The 9,591-nt window shown below is 38.4% G+C and overlaps 1 pseudogene; it reads left to right on the forward strand.

Annotated features, from left to right (window-relative positions):
* The first annotated feature begins 995 nt into the window (after positions 1–995).
* LOC128572407 (olfactory receptor 13G1-like) lies at positions 996–9,054 on the forward strand (annotated as a pseudogene).
* The last annotated feature ends 537 nt before the right edge of the window (positions 9,055–9,591 follow it).

The raw sequence follows: 9,591 nt of genomic DNA on the forward strand, positions 1-9,591 counted from the left end.
ATGCTATAGAGGTGTAGGAGAGAAATAACATAGGATGCAATTTTTTTTTAATGAGTCCGCAACCGTTTTCCAGAAAACTGTTCAGTTGCCTCTTTCCCTTGGGTATCCTTAAGAAATGTGGGTTCTGCCTACAGAACAGTCAATATTAATGCTGATTTATACAGTTATTTATATTATACAGATATAAGAAATCTGAAGGGCTCTGAAATTAAATAGCCAATTTACAGCTATGATGAAATAAAGACGCATCATAGATTTCATATTTTTAAATCCGAGTTATTGCCATTATATGACAGCAAAACGAAAAGTTCATTCATTTCTAGCAATGTACTTGTCAAACTGCAGAGAAACTGCCAAGATAGAAATCTGATAAAATTCTTTAGTATTCAGACTATAATAGTTTAGACAATATCCTCATGAGTATACAGACTCAAAATATGGTGGGCATTTTTCACCTGAAATATTCAAATTATAATTAGCTTTCTCAGCTTCCGTTGTCTCTGCTGAATGTATATCTCAAGGATATATAAACATACCATGCAATTAACTGCACTATTGAGAGATGTAATTATTTGCATTACATTTCCACTGAAGACATATAGATACAGATGGATGGATGGATAGATTATACACAAACAACTATCAGGACAAAATGAAAATATTGAAATATTTGAAGTCACTTATTCAAATATTTGAAGTGATATTTTGCTTAGGTTTTTCTTTTCAACTACTGTGTCCAATTTATCTGATTCATCCATGGAAAAATACACCTCAGAGAATGGGATCTTTCTGGAGAAGAGCGGATATCTCCCGGAAGACAGAACTCCATCATAAGGAAACTCATGCTGCAATTAGTATCAAATCAATAACCAAATCACTAGGTAAACACAACCTTCCCATCTCTCTCCCCACATTATCTCCTGAGAGCAATACACAGTTCCCTTTAATTCTCAGTTTACCCTGTGCAATGTCTGCCATTTAATCACCCAAGCAGGATGAACCAGGGCAACATAACTGAGTTCATTATTCTGGGCTTCACCCAAAACCCTGAACTCCAGAGAATTCTCTTCCTTGCTTTTCTTTTCGTCTATCTTGTGGCTTTTCTTGGTAATATGCTCATTTTTCATTGGCATATAATAACACCTTGCATACTCCCATCTATGTTTTCCTTCTGGCATTGGCTATTGTGGACACTCTCTGCAAAACAAGCATTGTACCAATGATGCTACAAATCATGCTGATGTCAGGAAAGACCATTTCTTATGGGGGCTACATGTCCCAGCACTTCTTTTTCCATAGTCCATGGGAGCTACAATGGTTCTCTTTGCCACCATGGTCTATGACTGCTACGTAGCCATCTGTTTCCCTTTTCATTATAGCACTGTTATGAACCACCATATGCTCAGCATTGTCATGGCTGTTGTGGTAAACCAGTTCTTGGGGACACACAGGTCTCATCCTAAGGCTGAATTTCTGTGGGCTAAATACTATCAACAACTTCTTCTGTGAGATAATGGCACTGTTGGGTTTTCCCTGCAGCCCTGTAAGAATTAATGCCATGACAGCAATATATGTTGCTGATATTACCCTGGCCACAGGGGACATGACCCTTACCTGCATCTCCCATGGTTTTATCATTGCTGCAATACTCCATAGCTGCACAGCAGAAGGCAAGTGGAAGGTGTTCTCAACATGCTCATCCCACCTCATAGTGGTGTCCCTTTACTACTCCTCTGTAATCTACAACTATATTCACTATGCTTCCAGCTACACATTTAAAAATAACTAGATGGGGGGGGCAGAGGCAAGATGGCTAACTGAAGCCAGCTTTCCACAGAGACTCCCATTCAGAAGGAGAGTTAAAGGACAGAAGTTTAGCAAGTAACCTGGTGGATTAGAACTGAGCCAAGAGAGAAGGTTGAAGAACACGCATCAACCCTGCTGAGGCAAGCGGGGACACCAAGGATACAAACTAAAAGGTACAAAATCCATCACCAAACAAGCCCACTCCCCCATGAGAACGGCTCGCAGTACTCCATACAAACAAGTGAGCAGAGTACAATAGGCCTCCCATTATATCCCATAAGAGAAATTCTATAAAAACTGGACCTACTTCCTCTCCTCAGGTGCCATGGTGTTTTCCTGCCAGGCATAAAACTGCATCAAACGTACATATTCTCTACCTGCAATTCTGAACTCCCAGGTCTCCCCTCTACTCTTACTCTCAGGTCTGGAAACCTGTCCGCCAGGAGTTCAGATTCTTGAGTATTTTCTTGAGAGGAGTGGACAGGGCATGGACTGCTGCTGGTCAGTGGTGATTCTGCGGCATGGGAGTAAGGAGAGGACGGTCAGCTGAGAGGGAACCATACAGGAGCGGTGGTGCCCTGAGGAACAGAGCAGCAGCCACAGTGGCAAAAATAGGGCTCACCCATGGATATTCTGGAGTCACACCCCCTGTCTCTCTGGGCAACCAGAGGTGGCCGGGCATCTCTCTGTTGGCAGCCACTGGTGGAAAAGATCTGGAACAGAAACACAGGCCCCATGAGTAAAGAGTTTGCCTGAGGCCATACCAGCCTGGTCAGAGCATGGGGAGTAGGACACGCACACACAAAGCCTGAAGATTCCCAGAGCAGGGCTGACTGAGAGGACCACTTTACTGAGTCTAAGATGCACCTGGCTCTTAGGGGATCATTAGCTGAGACAAAGGAGGGCAGGGAGAGGCTAGAACTGACAGCTAACCATACCACTTCAATAAAAACTATAGCAGAGACCGGGCAGTGGCACAGACAGGGCCTGAGTCAAAGGTTCTGTGAACTCAAACAGTGTCTATTCTGCAGGGCAATATAGGTGGGACAGAAACAAATTCTGCAAAATTGTTCTGTTCTGTCAGTAATATCACTCAGGGGCAAAACTGGAACTGAGTGAACAGCCCCAGTCTCCATTAAGCACCCAAAGTTGTCAGGCCTCACCTCTCCTTGCTGGATAGTGGCATAGAGCAGTGACCTGACTAAGGAGACATAGATCTCCCTATGATTCAGGCAGGTGCAAACTCCAGGAGTATCTGCTCATTGGAGGCAACTGGATCACAGCCCTGTGCGGTTATCAGTGACCGGGTGTGACAGAGGTGCAAGGTGGGGAAGGAGGCATCAACCTTCCTAGACTAATCTATTTGCTGGATGGGTCCTCCTGACCTCACGGAGCACCAGAGCGAGTCACATTTGAGTTGCCAGCATACCTCTGTGATCTAGTTGCCAGAGACCTTTTGAACTCTCACACCTGAGACAGGTGCTGACTGAGCCAATTGATTTGGACCTCTTGAACTGGGCCAACTGCCCAAGGACTATCCAAGTGGTACCCTGGGTGTGTGGTTGTGTGAAGGTTTGATTTTCCTTTTCCAATTCTTGCATGTGGGGAGTGGGGTGACTTAATTGCTGGTACTTCATCACAGCTGAGACTTCAACACAGAGTAACTGATTCACTAGGGCAGGACAGAGACCAGCTGAAAACAAGACAAAGCCACTTAGCACCAGCACACCGAGCAGGTCCCCATTTTCTCAGATCATAGCACTAAAAAGGTCCTTGGCAAAGCTCCAGAGGAAAAGGTACAGATACCAGTCCCAGCTTTTGGGCAAAGGGCTAGGTTAATCTCTACTCCTGGAGGTCCCAACTCAATTTCTCATTATCTGCTCATCTAGCCAAACAGTGTAAAATAATCATGGGGCAGAATCAGTGGAAAAACTCCAGTAACATGAGTAACCACAGTAGATAAACCGCCCCCCCAAGGAAAGATATGGCAGACACAGCTGAAGATCTGATTAATAAACAGATGGCTGAGATGTCAGAAATCGAATTCAGAATTTGGATTGCAAACAAGATTAATAGAATGCAGGAAAAGTTGGAATTAGAAGTTCTAGAAGCAATTCAAAGTTGTCTCAAGAATTCAACGAATTTAAAGTCAAAATCCCCAAAGATTTTGACACATTGAGACAAGAATTTTCAGCCTTCACAGATCTGAAAAATACAGTAGAATCCCTCAATAACAGAGTGGAGCAAGCAGAAGAAAGGATTTCTGACACTGAAGACAAAGTTTTTGAATTCTCGCAAACTCTCAAAGAGGTAGAGAAATGGAGAGCAAAAATAGATAATTCTAACAGAGAGCTCAGAAATAATTCGAAGAAAACTAATATTTGCCTCATAGGAATTGCTGAGGGCAATGAAATGGCTTCGCAAGGCATAGAGGCTCTCTCCATGAAATTATGAAAGATAATTTTCCAGACACGCCAAGAGATTCTGAAATTCAGATAGCGGACAGTTTCAGAACCCCAGAATGACTCAACCTGAATAAGACATCCTCCAGGCACATCATAATTAACTTCACTAAAGTTAATATGAAGGAGAAAATTCTGAAAGCAGCCAGATGTAAGAAAACCATAACCTACAAAGGGAAGAATATAAGAATGACTGTAGATCTCTCTGCTAAAACCTTTCAAGCCAGAAGAGGGTGGTCATTTACTTTTAATCTCCTAAAACAAAATAACTTTCAACCCAGGATCCTATATCCAGCTAAACTAAGTTTCATTTATGATGGAGACATTAAATACTTTAATGACATTCCTATGTTGAAGAAATTTGCCATAACTAGACAAGCTCTCCAGGATATTCTCAGACCTATCCTCCATGATGACCAGCACAATCCTTCACCACAAAAGTAAACTCACTCAGAAACTTTTGATCAAACTCCAACTTCCACAGTGGCAAAAAAAAATTAAAATGTCCACTGTACTTTCAAAAAACTCAATACCCAAAATTCTACAAGGCTTATCCATATTCTCCATTAATGTGAATGGCTTAAATTATCCTCTGTAGAGGCACAGGTTGGCTGACTGGATAAAAAATCTCAGGCCAGAGATCTGCTGAATACGAATCTCATCTTACCATAAAAGATAAATATAGACTCAGGCTGAAGGGATGGTCGTCTATATTGCAGGTAAATAGAAATCAGAAAAAAGCATATGTTGCAATTCTATTTGCAGATACAATAGGCTTTAAACCAACAAAAGAAAGGAAGGATAAGAATAGTCACTCCATATTTGTTATGGGCAATACTCAATATGATGAGATTTCAATTATTAATATTTATGCACCCAACCAGAAGGCACCTCAATTTATAAGAGAAACTCTAACAGGCATGAGCAACTTGATTTCCTCCATCTCCATAATACTTGGAGATTTTAACACTCCTTTGGCAGTGTTGGATAGATCCTCCAGTAAGAAGCTAAGAAAAGAAATTTTAGATTTAAACTTAGCCATTCAACATTTAGATTTAACAGACATCTACAGAACATTTCTTCTGAAGAAAACTGAACACACAATCTGCTCATCAACCCATGCAAAATACTCCAAAATTGATCACATCTTAGGTCACAACTCTAACCTCAGTAAATTTAAAGAAATAGAAATTATTCCTTGCATCTTCTTGTACCAACATGGAATAAAAGTTGAACTCAGTAACAACAGGAATCTGTATACTCATACAAAAACACGGAAGTTAAATAACCTCATTCTGAATGATAGCTTGGTCACAGACGAGATTAAGAAGGAAATTACCAAATTTTTGGAACAAAATGACAATGAAGACATGAATTATCACCTCTGGGATACCACAAAGGCAGTCCCAAGAGGGAAATTTATAGAATTCCAAGCCTTTCTCAACAGAACGAAAAGAGGAGAAGTTAATAACTTAACGGTGCATCTCAAGCAACTGGAAAAGGAAGAATATTCCAATCCTACACCCAGTAGAAGAAAAGAAATAACCAAAATTAGAGCAGAATTAAATGAAATTGCAAAAAGGATTATACAACAGATAAATAAAACAAAAAGTTGGTTTTTTGAAAATGTCAATAAAATAGATAAATCTTTGCCTAACCTAGCCAAGAAAAAAAGAGTAAAATCTTTAATTTCATCAATCAGAAATGACAAAGATGAAATAACAACAGACTTCCTCAGAAATTCAAAAAATCCTTAGTGAATATTACAAGAAAACTTATTCTCAGAAATATGAAAATCTGAAGGAAACTGACCAATACGTAGAAGCACATCACCTTCCAAGACTTAGCCCGAATCGAGTGGAAAAGTTGAACAGGCCAATATCAAGTTCTGAAATAGCATCAACGTTACAAAATCTCCCTAAAAAGCAAAGCCCAGGACCAGATGGCTTTACGTGAGAATTCTACCAAACCTTTAAAGAGGAACTAGAACCTATGTTACTCAACCTTTTCCAAAATATAGAAAAAGAAAAAATACTACCCAACATGTTCTATGAAGCAAACATCAACCTGATCCCCAAACCAGGAAAAGACCCAAGAACAAAAGAAAATTATAGACCAATATCACTAATGAACACTGATGCAAAAATACTCAACAAGATCCTAACTAACAGAATCCAGCAACACATCAAACAAATTATACATTATGACCAAGTCAGTTTTATCCCAGGGTCTCAAGGCTGGTTCAATATACGTACAATTATAAATATAATTCATCACATAAACAAATTAAAAAACAAAGACTATATGATTCTCTCAATTAATGCAGAAAAAGCTTTTGATAATATCCAGCATCTCTTTATGATCAGAACACTTAAGAAAATTGGTATAGAAGGGACATTTCTTAAACTGATAGAGGCCATCTACAGCAAACCCACAGACAATATTGTATTGAATGGAGTAAAATTGAAATCGTTTCCATTCATATCAGGAACCAGGGAAGGTTGCCCATTGTCTCCACTGCTCTTTAACATTGTAATGGAAGTTTTAGCCATCATAATTAGAGAAGAAAAGGTGATCAAGGTTATCCACATAGGGTCAGAAGAGATCAAACTTTCATTCTTCACAGACGATATGGTTGTACATCTGGAAAACCCCAGGGACTCAACTACAAAACTCTTAGAAATGATCAAGAAATACAGCAGCATCTGAGATTACAAAATCAACATTCATAAATTGGTAGCCTTTATATATACCAACAATAGTCAAGCTGAAAAAACAGTCAAAGACTCTATTCTGTTCACAGTAGTGCTATAGAAGATAAAATATTTAGGAGTTTATCTAACAAAGGATGTGAAAGTTCTCTATAAAGAGGACTATGAAACTCTAAGAAAATAAATAGCTGAAGATGTTAATAAATGGAAAAACATACCATGCTCATGTTTAACAATTCAACATTGTTAAAATGTCCATACTACCCAATGCAATATACAATTTTAATGCAATCCCTATTAAAGCTCCACTGTCATACTTTAAAGATCTCGAAAAAATAATACTTCATTTTATGTGGAATCAGAAAAAACCTCGAATAGCCAAGAAATTACTCAGAAATAAAAAAAGAAAAAAGCAGGAGGAATCACGCTACCAGACCTCAGACTATATTACATATCGATAGTGATCAAAACAGCATGGTACTGGCACAAAGACAGAAAGGTAAATGTATGGAACAGAATAAAGAACCAAGAGATGAACCCATTTACTTACCGTTATTTGATTTAGACAAGCCAATTAATAAGAAAAGATTCCAACAAATGATGCTGGGTGAACTGGGTGGTGACCTGTAGAAGACGGAAACTGAACCCACACCTTTCACAGTTAACTAAGATAGACTCTCACTGGATTAATGATTTAAACTTAAGACATGAAACTATAAAAATACTAAAAGAAAGTGCAGGGAAAACTCTTGAAGAAATCGGCCTGGGTAAATATTTTATGAGGACCCCCCCCCCGGGGAATTGAAGCAGCGTCAAAAATACACTACCGGGACCTGATCAAATTAAAAAGCTTCTGCACAGCCAAGAACACAGTAAGTAAAGCAAGAAAATAGCCCTCAGAATGGGAGAAGATATTTGCAGGTTATGTCTCTGACAAAGGTTTAATAACCAGAATCCACAGAGAACTCAAATGTATTAGCAAGAAAAGAACACGTGATCCCATCTCAGGCTGGGCAAGGTACTTGAAGAGAAATTTCTCAGAAGACAGGTGCAAGGCCTACAGACATATGAAAAAATGCTCATCATCCTTAATCATCAGAGAAATGCAAATCAAAACTACTTTGAAATATCATCTAACTTAAGATTAAGTAAGATTAGCCCATATCACAAAATCCTAAGACCAGAGATGTTGGCATGGATGTGGAGAAAAGGGAACATTTCTACACTGCTGGTGGGAATGCAAACTAATACATTCCTTTCGGAAAGATGTTTGGAGAAAACTTAGAGATCTAAAAATAGACCTGCCATTCGATCTTACAATTCCTCTACTAGGTATACACCCAGAAGACCAAAAATCACATTATAACAAAGATGTTTGTACAAGAATGTTTATTGAAGCCCAATTTATAATTGCTAAGTCATGGAATTAGCCCAAGTGCCTATTGATCCACGAATGGATTAATAAAATGTGGTATATGTACACCATGGAATACTATGCAGCCTTAAAGAAAGGTGGAGACTTTACCTCTTTCATGTTTCCATGGATGGAGCTGGAACATATTCTTCTTAGTAAAGTATCTCAAGAATGGAAGAAAAAGTATCCAATGTACTCAGCCCTACTATGAAACTAGTTTATAGCTTCCATATGAAAGCTATAACCCAATTATAAACTAAGAATATGGGGAAAGGGGAAAGGGAGAGGAAGGGTGGGGGGAGGATGGGTGGAGGGAGGGTGTTTGGTGGGATTACACCTATGGTGTATCTTACAAGGGTACATGTGAAACTTACTAAATGTAGAATACAAATGTCTTAACACAATAACTAAGAAAATGCCAGGAAGGCTATGTTAACCAGTGTGATAAAAATATGTCAAATGGTATATAAAACTAGTGTATGGTACCCCATGATTGCATTAATCACAGCCCTGATTTAATAATAAATAAATAAATAAGGACAAGATGGTAGCTGCAGTCTATGCTTTTGTCACTGCCATGTTAAACCCAATTGTGTATAGCTTCTGTAATAAGAAAATGCAGACATCAATTAGAAAACTGCTTGCATTTCTAAAATATTAGTGGTTTCAAGAGGCATCATTGCTTCTGTGCTTTCGAATGATCTCCTCCAACAATTTAGGTTTTACTGATCTTTCATTATTATCTCCATCCCAAATTTTCCCACCCATCTTATCCATACCCTATCCCTAGCATTCTCATTATTCCCACAATTCCATAGTCTTCATGTGAAGAATGTTTATAATGCAATATAAACTTTTATGTAAATATGTCACAATATATATCCAACAGATTTCTAAAAATATACACGTAATTTCTAGTTTCTATATATGAATGTGCACTTTTACCTATAAATGCACATGCATGTCACCCATGCACATAATCACAAAATACTTTATTTTATGCCATGTATTTGTTTATATGTGAATATGAAATCGAATTAGTATATATAATGAAATTTTCTCTTCCATAATAGATACCATTAATTAACTTAGAATAATGTGATAATGAAGCATCTATTCTGGGTTTTGACCTCATTAAGTTATTTAGATTTCTGTGGAGAAAACTTTTGTCTGAAGGAAATTATTGGAAAAATTCTTA

Source organism: Nycticebus coucang, chromosome 20 (genome assembly GCF_027406575.1).
Source record: "Nycticebus coucang isolate mNycCou1 chromosome 20, mNycCou1.pri, whole genome shotgun sequence".
NCBI classification, from domain to species: domain Eukaryota; kingdom Metazoa; phylum Chordata; class Mammalia; order Primates; family Lorisidae; genus Nycticebus; species Nycticebus coucang.